The following is a 14,263-nucleotide window of genomic DNA, read 5'->3' as shown; positions in this document are numbered from 1 at the left end:
TTAAGTGTTGTACTAAATGCAAATTAGTATGCGAAGTATGCGTTGGAAAAGATCAGAGAGCTGTGAGCGTGTGTTGTGTGTGTGTGTGTGTGTGTGTGTGTGTGTGTGTGTGTGTGTGTCTGTGTAATGTCAGAATTAGACTTTAGCTTTACATTTCCTAGTTTACAGACATTAATTTAAAGCAAATGTCACTTAAGTCAATGATTCTCATTATATGTAGTTCAAGGTATGTGATTACTGAATAATCTTTTATCATTGCCTCATTATGATTGTGTCTTTGTTCCGTGTTCATCATTATAAAGAAAGTAAGTGGATGTTAACACTGTTACAACAGACAAAATGTATGAAGGAGAATAGAATATCTGCAGTGTACTATATGCCTCTTATTTGAAAGTTGTATATATTCCTTTGAAATAGCTTCTTTTGCTGCTATTTAAAAAAAAATCTGATTATTTTTGTTAGTTTCATTTTCTAAGAAATGTACATAACATCTGTAAATATGCACAAGCCTTCAAATGTAGACTTATTCAGGAACACTGTATTGAACGCACCTTTAAAGAATCACTGAAAGAAACATTGCTGATGCGTCTCCTTTTTCATCTGGTCCTTTCCCTGTATAACTGCATGTATGGTATTATGGTATGAGTGATTTATGGCTACTGAATATATGTATATATATATTAGTGGAGTGCAAAGGTTTGCATGTGATTAGGATGAAGAAAACAAAGAACTATAATTTAGAGCAACAAAAATAACAAAAAAGGGGTTCAAATAGTGTTTTCTAAGTGGAAAAATGTATTAAGTGTGTGTGTGGGGGGGGGGGGGGGGGGGTTGTTGCATGTCCCTTTGTAATCTGTCATCATATATACCCATACTTTTATAACTGCCTCCAATCTCTTTTGGATTCTATCAACTGCAATTTTCCAATTAATAATTATTTGAATAAATAGAAGTATCTTTTTGTATTACATACCTTGAAATTTAACATGAAGTCACGATTCATTTTAAATAATGATTTAAAACCTGAGATGTTTAGAATATTTCATTCATTTATGTGTAAGTCATACGTGACAGACTCCAAACTGGATTATTTAGCTAATAAAATTCTTACTCTAGTCATAATCGACATAGGTCCTCACAGCATGTCAGTACAACAGGACATGGACTAGTAGAATCAGCTCTTACAAGAGTGGCACGGTGGCTACAGCATCCCTGGTTCAGTTTACTGTCTATGTTTCTGTTCAAGTTCTTCTTGTGTCTGTGTGAGTTTCCCCCCACCTCCCAAAAACAATGCAGTAGGTGGATTGGCTAAGATAAACTGCCCCTAGGGGTGAACGAGTGTGTGAATGTGTGTGCATCGTGCCCTGCCCCACATCTAGTGTTCTTGGGATAGACTCTGGATTCGCAGTGATCCTGACCAGAATAAAACAGTTACTGAAAGTGACTGTGTGAGAGCTGTTACAAGTCTAAAAATACACAATAGCATAATGACAATGGTCAGTCCAATTATGTCACCAACTGGACAATGATAAAATGTGTATGAATAAATAATTGCAAGAAGCTGCCATCTAGTGGTTACCTGAAATTTGATTCCTGTAGTATTATGAATCAAACATTTTTGCAAAACTAGAGTAGTGACCAGGATACAATCCATACACACAGGACAAATTCAAAAACAAAAATGATTTCTTATGGGTTCCCTCAGGGTTGTATACTAGGATCTGTTTAGTATTGTGTATTGGTGATTGCAGTGAAATAAAATGTAAAAAGGGTATTATGATAGAAAATTTGCATTTAATATGGTTTGTCATGTTATGTAATAACTGATTCAGCAATTTGGCATCATTAAAAAAAAAATTGTATCATATTCATTACTTTCCACAACATGTATTGTAAAAATATGTCAGACATTCTTCATATTTCAAGTAGTAGCTATGTATAACTCACTCACACTATATATAACACTTACAAGTATTCACCTCCAAAGCAATTTATTGTTCATTTACTTCCACCATCAAGACGCATTGTCAGGAGGGGTTTGTAATACAATTTATCCATCCATCCATCCATTTTCAGTACCACTAATCCAGGGGCGCCGGGAGCCTACCCCAGGAGACTTAGGACACAAGGTGGGGGACACCTGGACTCAACCCTGTGCCAACCCATTACAGGGCACAATCACACACGCATGTACGCACACATGTATGCACACACACACACACCACAGACAATTTAGAAATGCCAATCAGCCTACAATGCATGTATTTGGATGGAGGGAGGAAAGCCCCCAAACGTGGACATGTGAGGCAAATATGCTAACCACTAAGCCACCGTGCCACCCCACAATTTAATTGAAAGAAGAGTTAACTATAGTTTGTTCAAATATTTACGAGGAGCTATATAACTCATATCCAAATATATATATATATATATATATATATATATATATATATATATATATATATATATATATATATATATAAATAAATACATTTGAAGGTGGCAAGGGGATATATCGAGCGTGGTAACTGAGACAGGATAAAAGTGAGCAGTTGAGGGTTAGGGTCTTGGTGTAATTATTCTGTATCGGAATTATTGCTTATTGAGAAATAAGTGTATTTTTCTTGGTTGTTTAATGTTTATTTATTTTTTTTATTGCAAGATTATAAGAATTTTTTTTAATTATATGAAATTATATTTTATTTTATTATCTGATTAATTTATGAAAGATTTATATCATTATGTATTTATAAGGAATCAGTCCCTGAATCATGAAATTATCCAGACCCATGTCATACCAAAAGCAGTGGAAGGCAAATGTGAAAGAGCCTACAGAGAAAACTGTGTGCTTATGTGTTTATAAGCAGTATCTCTATTTTCCTTGCAAAAACACAGATGTAACCCCATTACACAAACATAATCCACTAAACGGTGTGCAAAAAAAAAAAAAAAAAATTATTACAGCAATGCTGTTTATTGCATTTATTGACTTATTGTTCGATTCAAAAAGGTTTCAGACACCAGGTGGCACTGCAATGCAAGGGATCTATATAAGGGGGACCACTGAAAAATCCAACCGTGGAATTAAACCATCCATTTTGAGGGTTTTCATGTTCATTTTGTCAGTGAGTGCCAAGTCCTTTGCATGACTATCTGGGTAAAAACAGCATCAGTGTGGGCCTTAGCTGATCAAGCCATTACTTATTGTTATTATTATTACTTAAAATGTTTAAATTGAAAGTGTCTGGTTGCAAGACCATCAGATTTTTTCCTTCCTTCTTTCATTCATTCATTCATTCATTCATTCATTGATCTTCAATAATCATGTGATCCTGCTCAGGGTCATGATGCATCCAGAGTCTATCCCAGGAACACTGGATGTAAGGCCTTGGATGGGACACCTATCACTCACAGGTCACCATGGACACACGCCTTTACAAACTCAATCACACTTTAGGGCAATTTAGTGTAGCCAATCCACCTACCAGCATGTTTTTGGGAGGTGGGTGGAAACCGGAGAACCCTGAGGAAGCAGAGGAAACGGGGAGAATATGTGAAACTCCACACAGACAGTAACCCAAGCTCACGCTCACCCCTTTTATTATCAGATGATTGTAAATACAATTTCCTTCATCCTGCTGACTACCTCTTAGACATAATCTTAGCTATTCCCTGTCCCAAATTCTCCATGTTCACTAAGTAGCTATTATGCCATGAAGGTAATGCAGTTTATTAAAAAATATAATCTAAACGTGTCATCGTGTTTCTCACTGGAGGAAGCAGGAAGCAGAGCTATCCATGAATGCAAAGCCCAGATGAGGTAAAAGCAGGTTAAAGTGTCTTTATGGATAAATGAAGAAAGGTTCTTACTTGTTGATGCTTCATTTAAGTAGAGAAGACAAGGAAGGCTCCTATAAATACATTATATACACTGGACTATATGGCCAGGGTTTCATTGGTGTAAATGTAACGTGTTTTATTAGGTTGGGTTTGTTATACAAGAGAATAGTGTGTGATGGCCTGCATGGGCCAGTCATGTTTTATGTGTGTGTTTATGATGTGTATTAAATAAACTACACACACTGGTGCACGGTGTCTGGAAATTGCGGAAGGAAATTTGAACTCTTGAGGGAGGAGTAGGTTAAGTGAGGTGAAAGTAATAGATCTCCAGAGTGAGTGGGAGGTTTCTTGTTCCCATCCTTCTTCCACTGGAAATATTGAAGTTGTGTCCATATATCATGTTGTGGTGTGTCTTCAGACAGTGTCTTTTCATAAAACGCTGGATTAAAACAAAATTTGCATGATCCATGTGTACAGGACAATCTCTGACAGAAAGATGATTGCTTATGGTGTCCTTCAGGGTGGCATGTTAGGACCTGTTTTGCATTGTGTATTAATAATGCACTTGCCACGTTCATGCATTTTGTAAATGTGCTGAGACTGCCTTCACTATCTATGAAGTCACCAAGTCTAGACCTTGTTAGTTTTGAATGGTTTTGGGGGTTCTATTAGCACATATATACAAAGTTTTATGGTAACCACAGGTGCTTGGGGGGAAAAGCTGCCATACGTCTGTCTTAGTTAAAATAGAGATACTACAAAATCTTATTGATTATTGTACTTAACAACTTTAACTTAGAATAGAATGTTCATTTTGCAGTTTGTTCATGAAAACAAACCACTTTTATGTAAATAAAATGTATATAATAATATGCAAAATTACAAAAGCTCAGTTCTATAATTTACAATAATATAAAAAGATAAAATGGATGACTTAGTGGTGAGGTCTCTACTCTATTGTTCTTTAAATCAGTTCAGTGTGATCATTTTGAAAATATGCAAGGGAAATGATAGAAATTGTTGTAAAGAATAATGATAGGATTCAATAAGTAGACAAAAATTAATTGTATATTCTTATAAAGGACATTTTATACTATGTGATTCTTTAATATGGAGTCAATTAACTGTGTTTTTGTTTCTTTTTATTGTTTCTTTTTTTTTTTTTTTTTAGAAATATGGGATCAAACTTCAGATAAAGCTCCAAGATATTTTTGAAGTCCCTATGAAGTGCCTTGAAATGCTTAGTGTTATTCGATGTGGTGAAGTAAATTAGACTGAAACTGGAAATCAGGATGGGACATATTGAGTGGCTCCTCCTCCTTTTTAAATAGCCAATAGTGTTTAGCTTACCTCACAGCTTACCTCACAGCTAAGCCGTATTTGGATATTTATAATGTCAGGGGTGGGACACTTCAGATTCTAGAGAGCATTTGATTGGACAGAAAATGTGATGAGAAGCTGAAGTGCAGAATGATGTCATCGAAATTGTTGATCCGTATTGGTGGTAGAGAGAGACCGTAAATTTTGGATATATATATTTTCTAAATATGAGTTTTGTCATTGTTTTTGGAGCACACTAGCTTATAGAAAACCTTACAGCTAACATATTCATACTAAAAGCCACAAAACGTCCATTTTGATTTCATAGGGACCTTAAATTTCCCAGCTTTTGAGATAGGTGACTTAAGCTGTCTTGTAAACCAAAATATGTAACTCAATATCATCTGGTGAGAAGTTAACTGTTTAATGGAAGGATACCATTAGAAATCAGCAGTTGATGTAATCATGTTGACTTCATGTTAACTAAAAGTTTATGGCCCTGTGAGATTGTCTGGCTTTCAACCATAAGAAATGGAGTGGCCCTGAGTAATGAGTTCCCTAGGGTGAGCAAGTGACCAGTTGATAACTATCACTGCTTAAACTGAATACATTTAATCCCAGATACAAAAAATATTACAGGTTGTGCATTTTAATATTTTTTCAGATAATGTATTATTCATGAGTGTAAAAGAAATAGGAAGATATTTTAAATCAGAAAATCATGCCTGTTTGATTTATGTTTTCATAAATTTTTGAAAAATGTCTTTTTCTGCCTTTGTCATCATAATTAATACTCAAACTCCCAATATTCATTAATATTCATAAGCTTGCTAATAGCTTTCTGAACAAAGGATTAGGCATTTTGTGTGTCAATACAATCTTCTTTCAAACCAGCCTTTTGTTACCTGTTGCCGTTTTAACCCCAAGCAGTAATTTGCAGATTTATTATTTGATGTCATAAAACCATAAAACAATCAGACAATAACAGTCATACTGAGCTGTGTTTTCAGTGATGTTCCAAATAAACTGAAATATTATGTGAGTATAAGAAGTTGACCGAGCAGTTGGATGGTCACAGAAAGCTCACTTTTTCCAGATATTTTGGAGAGCTGCAGGGATGGATCTCATCATTTCTCCAGGTTGTTCTCGCTCACGCTAATTACAGAGATACCCGCATCATCCCGAATCTCAAACAAAACAGTATGTAAAAATTACCGTTGTTGTATGGCGTGGCACAGCTTTCTTAGCTTTCTACTTAGAATGAAAATATGTGGTTTGGAATGCACCTGTTTTGTTGGTTATGCTAGGTTCACATTTCACATTTCCTCATAGGCTAAAACCTACAAAAATTAAGACCATTTAAAGAACATTTTATCAGTGTTATATGCAAAACTGGTTTAATCCTGAGTTCCGGTTATCGTCTGTATTGAGTTTCACATGGTCTCCCTGTGTCCATGTGTGGATCGTCTGGGTTCTCTGTTTTCCTTCTACCTCTGAATAGCATGACCATAGGTGGATTAGCTACGCTAAATTTCCAGTAGGTATGAATGAGTGTGTCATGGTGCCCTGCAATGGACTGCAATGTATCCCATCCAAGGTGTATTCCTGCCCTATGTGTAGCATTCCTGAGATAGGCTCCAGATCCACCCTGTCCCTGAAGATGAATGAATGAATGAATGAATGAATGACCCTGAAAACACCATCCCCATAGTGAAGCATGGTGGGTGGGGGTAGCATCGTGTTGTGGGGACTGTTTTTTTTTTATCAGCAGGTACTGGGAAACTGGTCAGGATTGAGGGCAAGATCCGCAAGAGGCTTGGAGCAGAGGTTCACATTCCAACATGACAATGACCATAAGCATATTGGCAAAAGTATACTGGAATGTTTCAAAATCAAGAACCTGAATGTGAATAGAATGGCCAAGTCAAAGCCCAGACCTCAATCTGAGTTTGGATCTGTAGCAATACCTGAAACCTGCTGCTCATCAACGGTCTCCATCCAGTCTGACAGAGCGTGAGCAATTTTGCCAGGAATAATGGTAAAAATATCAGTATCCATGTGAAAAAAGCTGATCAAGACAAGTCCCTGATTATTTGCATCTGTAATTGCAACCAGGCGTCTACAGCAAAAATATTTTGCATCTCCAGATGTTAGATATACTGTGTAAAAGAAATGGTAAAAATCCCAATTAAGCCCAAATCTAGGCTGTAACAATACAAAACATAGAAAAGTTTAAGGGGGTGAATACTTATGCAAGGCACTGTATATTAGTATTAGTATGCTAAATGCATTGATTCTATGCTTATAAATATGAGAAAAACGTGCAGATCTTTCCTTGAACTGCGTCCTTAATGGCTAAATTATGTTCATTTCAAATATTTAAGTATTAAGCCACACGTTCTTTTGAGATATTGTGTTTCAGCTCTTCATGCTCTCAAATAAATCAAGCTGGAATGAGAATATACTAACTACAGAATGTCATCACCATGGAGCCATATTGAAAGAAGAGACTGATCAGCACCTGATATGAATCATTGTTTAGGTGTGATTTGGAAGTGAGTAAAAGCTGAATTACAATATACCTTCTGTAAATGCTCCATATGCTACCTTTTTACAAGTGGGCTGTGAGTAAGAAGCTCAGTAGTAGAGGGACACCTAACAGGTCCTTTGGGGGCTGGCAGAATATATTAGAGAACATTCAAGAGGAAGCTATGATGAATCAAGGCCATTTTTAGAAATGGTACCATTTTATTAATGTCATAACGCTCAAAGTAGATGTCATATTCCTCTAATGAATAAATCAATTATTCATTCTTTTTTTCATTTATTCCCATCAGACTGTTATGCTTTGATGAGATTCAGGGTGCTATTTCCTGGCTCATATCAAGGTCAGTACCTTTTCCTACCTGTTCCTTTGAAATGCAATTATTAAAAAGAGGTATTTAGTTTATACATGCCCTTTCCTCTTGTTTAAAGAAATTTTTTTTTTTATATGAATTAATAAGTGATTATTTGACACACCTCACTAGCTGTTGTACATGTTGGTTGTGAACACTCCAGGTATTTTCTTTGTATTTGCGATTCATTTATTTTCCATACTGCTTATCCTACACAGGGTCGCAGAGCCTATCCCAGGGAACTCAGAGCACGAGGGCAACCCATTGCAGGGTGCAATCGCATACACATTCACACACTATAAACAGTTTGGAAATCAGCCTACAATGCATATCTGGGCAAGGAAACCAAGTACCCGGAGGAAACCCTGAAGCATGGGGAGAACATGCAGGCTCTACACTCACGCAGGGCGGATGCGGGATTTGAACCCCCAACCCTGAAGGTGCGGAGCAAACGTGCTAGCCACTGAGCCGCCGAGCATGTAAGATTTATTATTTTTAGATCGCAGTTTGCATAACACATTTGAATTTTGTGCAGTTGTATTTCTCATCTACATTCCTGACAGGATTGCAGACAGCAGGGTGCAAAACATATTTCTAAGAGATGATAAACAGTATTGAGTTGTGACAGCAATAAGTGGGTAGAAGCCAGTGCTGTAGCGATCATTATCCAGTATCCAGACTGTGGAAGGATTTTCTACATAATATGTAGAAGCCATCCTTCCAGATTAGAGGTTATAGCCCTCTCTCACCAATGGGACAGTCTTGATCTTAACCGTCCATATTTCCTTGTTTAGTCTTTGATATTGCTGCAGCTTTTTATATACCTTCCACTGGATGTAATCATCATTAGGGATTGCCACATCAATGTTTTTAAACACCACTATTGTTCTCTGTTGTGATCTTTTATTACTACATCTGGTGGGTTCACTTTTAGTTCAGATGTAATGTATCTGGAAGTCCCACTGGATATTATCTTTGGTGTTTTCTATCATTCTCTGTGCTTCTTAGCATCTTGATTGAGCATTCATTTAAAAATATCTCAGAACACACAACACATTGAACCTTGAGTTGTTTGGGCTACACTAGCAGAAGACCACATTGGGTTACACTACTATCACCCAAGAACAGGAATCTGAGGATAGTGTGGGCACAAGGTAACCTAAACTGGACAGTTGTATATTGGAAAAAGACCATGTGATGTTTTTCCAATCTAATTATTCCAAGCATATTATACTCTAACATCTGATATCACTATGATATACTGTCAATATTTGAGCTTATGTGGAAACATACAGTATGTGATCATTTATGAGGGTAATTGGCCGTTGGTAAAACGTGAACTACTCATATCATTGCTAGTCAAATAAGTTTGCGAGTTGCAGAAACATTAGTTGATGTACTCTGTGTTAGGTTACATGTGGGGTACAGTAATTTGTGAGGAGTAGCATGAGAGAAAAGGAGGACAACACATGAACACAGACAGAGAGATAGCTGTGAAATCAATTAGTTCAATAGAATTTAACAGTCTAACTTGAGCGAGCACAACTCTCTTCTACCATGTGAATTAGAGGAAATGGACCATGTCAGACCATAATTTGATAATTTGGTGGTGCTCCATTCTCAGCACAGCATTTTCAAGAATTAACAATAAACTTTAGTTTTGTTTTCTGTATAGTAAGATTTCTGATACCTGCCTAGATAAGAATAATTTGTGAAAAGTGCTTTAGGCTACTTACAGGGCAATGTAATGGCATTTGTGAGAAACACTGGTAGCTAATCAATCTGGGCTATGAAATTAGTATGCTAGCTATCCCCCCTGTTGCTAGAAACCATTATTTTTACAATTCTATATGTACCACGTCATCTTTACCAATTAGGAAACGTTCAAGCTGAGTTATCCTCACCATGGCAACACATCCTGTCCCACTGGGTAGCAAGGTTTATCACCAGCTCTAAAATTAGAAATTACTCTCAGTCTCACACACGACACATACATATGCACACATTCAGTGTGTCTTTTGCTCTTGCTCTCTCCTTCAGTTCTGCGCTCTGTCTTGCCTCGAGTGTACGGACAAAGGGTTATTAAACGAGGCAAGATTGTGAATGCAGCTGTAAACCTTTACAATAGAAAAAAATACAGAAACTTGTGGAGGATCCGAAATAGTCTCACAGTACTTGTACAAATAACTGAAACGAAACTGATAAACGTAATAAAATTGCCCATAATTCAGCAACTTTAGTGTTCCAAGCATGAACCAGCACAGCTTCTGTAGCAGACTGTCTGTTGCATCTTATCCAATCACATGCATTTATCTAAATGATTTAGCTGAAGTAAGCTATGTTCTCATTAGCTAAATCTACTCTAAAACTAACAATATGCAAATGATTAAAATATGACTGATACTTTTATTTATCATTGTCAACAACAACAAAAAAAGCTAAGACTAAAACGAAATCCAAATTAGCTATCAACATTGATGAGTTGCAACTAAGTAAACTTTGTAGATTAAATCTGTACTTTATAGTCAGATGTAGAATGTATGAATATGTAAATTATTCACAAAAGTCACTTAAGAATACATGTGTACACTTTATGAAAGTGGCTGAATTTGTGAACACAAAACCACCAGATCAGTATTGAATTCATTTCTGATTACTTTTGTCAGGAAATCAACTGCATCGAATCTAGACTGCTTTTTCTTTTATATAAAAGACTAATTGAACATTTCAAACTGTGACTCCAATTGTAAATTACAGGATCGTCATCTACTCATATCCAGCTACTATTAGTGACACTACATTCCATTTTCAGCATCATGTATTGCAGAAGAATCCCAGCTTGGGACTGATTGCCCTCTCTCTGACTTAAGGCTGCTGTAGATTGGAAGGTTCAGCTGACACAAAGTGCTCACGTTCTTGACCTTTCCTCCATGGCAAACATTCAGTTTTGTCATTAGAGGGTTCAGATGAAATGCTATCGACCACTAGGAAAGCTGAAAGTACTTTGTGAAGTCCCCGGCTTCGTAAACATCACCCAATTACGTCTGTGCGTTAATCTCCATCAGACAGGAGCCTGATCCGAGCTGACTCTAATGAAGTCAGGGCACACTGAGCTGAACACTGAAGGTGTCACTTTGTTGTGTTTTCTGAGGGAAAGTCATGTGTTAAACGCTGCAGATCAGAGTTTGCTGAATCTGGTTTGTAAATCTGTCCGTTGTATGTGTCATATCTGTTGTTGATTTTGTAATTATAGATTAAATGTCAAGAGAGGAATCATAAGGTCAGTTGTGGCTTTTCTGATTCTTGTGGGTTTTTGTGTGACTCTCAGTATGTCCTCAAGTGTCCAAAATGCACTGTATTTGTAACACTCTCAAGTGCATGGATAAATCCATGTACAAACTATTGATGTAAATGTAGCACACGTGGACTTTGCTAATAAGTTAGCGAACATTCGACTGGAGGAGCAGAGACTGTGTTTGTCACGGAGAAAGGAGCTGTGGATTTCATGGATGACTACCTGTGTGTGAATCTTCTCTTCTTCCTATCTTGCAACGACCCTGCGTGACTGTGACCCCATTGTTGATCAAGGTACCATTTTATTGTTCTTGCCCTCGTGGTGAAGCAGCCATTTTGTTTGAGGCTTCTACGCATGCCAGCTACATTTAGGCCTGCAACGGGGAACTTGGTACTATTATTTTGTTTGTTTATAGGGTAATGTGGGTTTTCTGTTTAAACTGGGACAATTAAAACGGAAGCTGACTGTTTGATGACTGAATTTTATGTTGAATACTTTGTCGATATTAGTAAAAAAGGTTAATGATTTAAGCATTGGTTTGATTACGAGTAAGTGGTTGGTAATTCTGTTTATACATGGAAAAGAACTAAGGATAGCTCCCCAAGTAAAATGTAATACACCAAAGGGGCGCTACATAAACAAATAGCAATAAATCTTTTGGAAGCAACGGATAATACTCACAATAGATACAAATGCAGGTACCAATAGAGAGTGCTTCCTGGTGCATAGTGGTAGGGTGCATATTCATTTTTGATATGAATGTGATATATAAGACTCAGTAATTATTGCTTACTTCTTAATGAAATACAAGGCCTTTACTTTATTAGCACTTACTAATGAATTAACCAGTATTCATTAGTTGTTAATAGTATTGAAGTAGATGTTAATATAGAACTATTTCTTTTTTCCTGCTTAGTCCCTGCATAATTACCTGTGAGACGTTGAAGAGTATTGTAAAGTGTTAGACATTAATCTTAGACCGTGGACATGCTCTCCCAGAGGAAAGTTTGGATGTTGCACAACAGCTGTAACATTGCACTTTCCACACTGTGAAGCTGTCCTCTGCTAGCAAACAATAACGCCAACAGCCAGTCGTGACTTCCTCTGAGGCCATTTCATTCGGTGCTGGATTATACTGGCCAAGTTCAAGCACTCTGTGAGCATGTGAAGCAATTTCCTGCTAAGCACAAACAGCAGGAGGTCTATGGTCTGCATGTTGTCATTCATAACATACTGGAGGGCTGTTTACATTTTCTTATCATTCAAGGCTATGTTTAATGCTCCTGCTGAGGTAATGAAAGTATAAAACAAGACACTCTCACTCAATGTAATTTCCATCTGTAATCACATGACCAGCCTCATGCTGACATGAACTATAGAATTACATGACAGATCAAAGCTAACAGCAGGTAGTCTTTAGAAAAGGTAAATACCTTTTGGAAAACATTTAGGTACAGTAATTGCAGAATATTGTTCTATTGAAAGCATTATGAGAGGAATGAAAGTAAGAACCAGCAGTTGTTCAGAGAATGAATCACAGTTAAAAAGACCAAAGTAGTTCAATGCAGTTAGTGAGAGTGAGTATTTGGCAAAGCAGCAAAAATATCTGCATCTTTTTAAACTTGACTGACTCCACACTAAGTACTAACTTCAAAACACCAGCAAAAATCTGCCCTCTTTAAAATGAATAAAAACTATCCAGGTCTTATGGAAAATAGCTGTATTTAAATAGGACAAAGGCTTCCGATTGACTAGATATCACTCGTGTTGGTCTTGTCCAATGAAAATATATGCTACAATTGAGAGGATGCAAAACAAGTTTGAAGTGAGGTATAAAAGCAGAACGTGAGCTTACGAAAAATGAAGATGCAAACTTTTCACCTGATTTCACCATTTTGATTGATTGATTGAGTCATTCATCTTCGGTAAACACTTTATCCAGGTGGATCCAGAGCGCATCCCAGGAACACTGGGCACAAGCAGGAATACACACTGGTTGGGATGCCAAACTATCACAAAGTAAACACAAAGACCTGCTGTTATTGGAAAATAGTCAATGTCAGAAGGGTAACTCCTCTTTGCATTGGGTCACATCACACAACCATGCTGCTGATTATTTGAATAAAACAAAAAAAATTTTTCTTACAAAATAACTCCTGCTGTAAAGATTTGAGTTTGCTTGCTATTCATAATCTCCTTCTAACAGGCAAGCACAGGAAAATTAGGTAGCTTGCTCTAATGTGGTCATTTGTTATTGTCTGATGACTGACAGCAAATTGTCTTCAGGCTGCAGTTATTGCTTTTTGATGGGTCTCTGTAGCCGGGCAATCATAAGACTGAAGAAAATAGCCCTTCTGTGGTGACAGTGTAAATGTGATGGGCTATTTTCACCTGCCATATTACTATCAAACACCTTTAACATAATAATACATAGATCATGTAAGGTTAAATCATATCATAGACCTTTTCAAATATTAAGCAAAGCACACATTGAGCCTCAATGATAATCATGACAAATTCAGATGATTAAAACGCTGTAAATTTGAGAAATGCCTCACCATGTTCTGCTGCCACATATTTAAATAAAGTAAGGTAGGTTTAGTACAAGCTCATGAAAAGTAGGTAGGAGAACAGAGTTTCATAAGTAAACCTGCCGGGAACTAGTCTAGTAGCCATCAGCTAGCATAAAGGACAAGAAAAGATGCTCTTGTTGCCTGTAATTGTCATCTATAATCAGATAAACAGCCTGATGCTTGTGTAGGAGGCCCCAATGGCTGCTGGGTGCTTTCCAGAAGTCATTCCTAATGCCTTGCTTTAATACAATTGCGGATAATTACTTTATTTGGCAATTGGGTTAAATACTATTGGGGCTTTGACAGGCTGAAAATGCTGCATAATTCGGAGAAAAAAA

This window comes from Ictalurus furcatus, chromosome 24 (assembly GCF_023375685.1).
Source record: "Ictalurus furcatus strain D&B chromosome 24, Billie_1.0, whole genome shotgun sequence".
NCBI classification, from domain to species: Eukaryota; Metazoa; Chordata; class Actinopteri; order Siluriformes; family Ictaluridae; genus Ictalurus; species Ictalurus furcatus.
Note: the sequence above shows the minus strand (reverse complement) of the source record.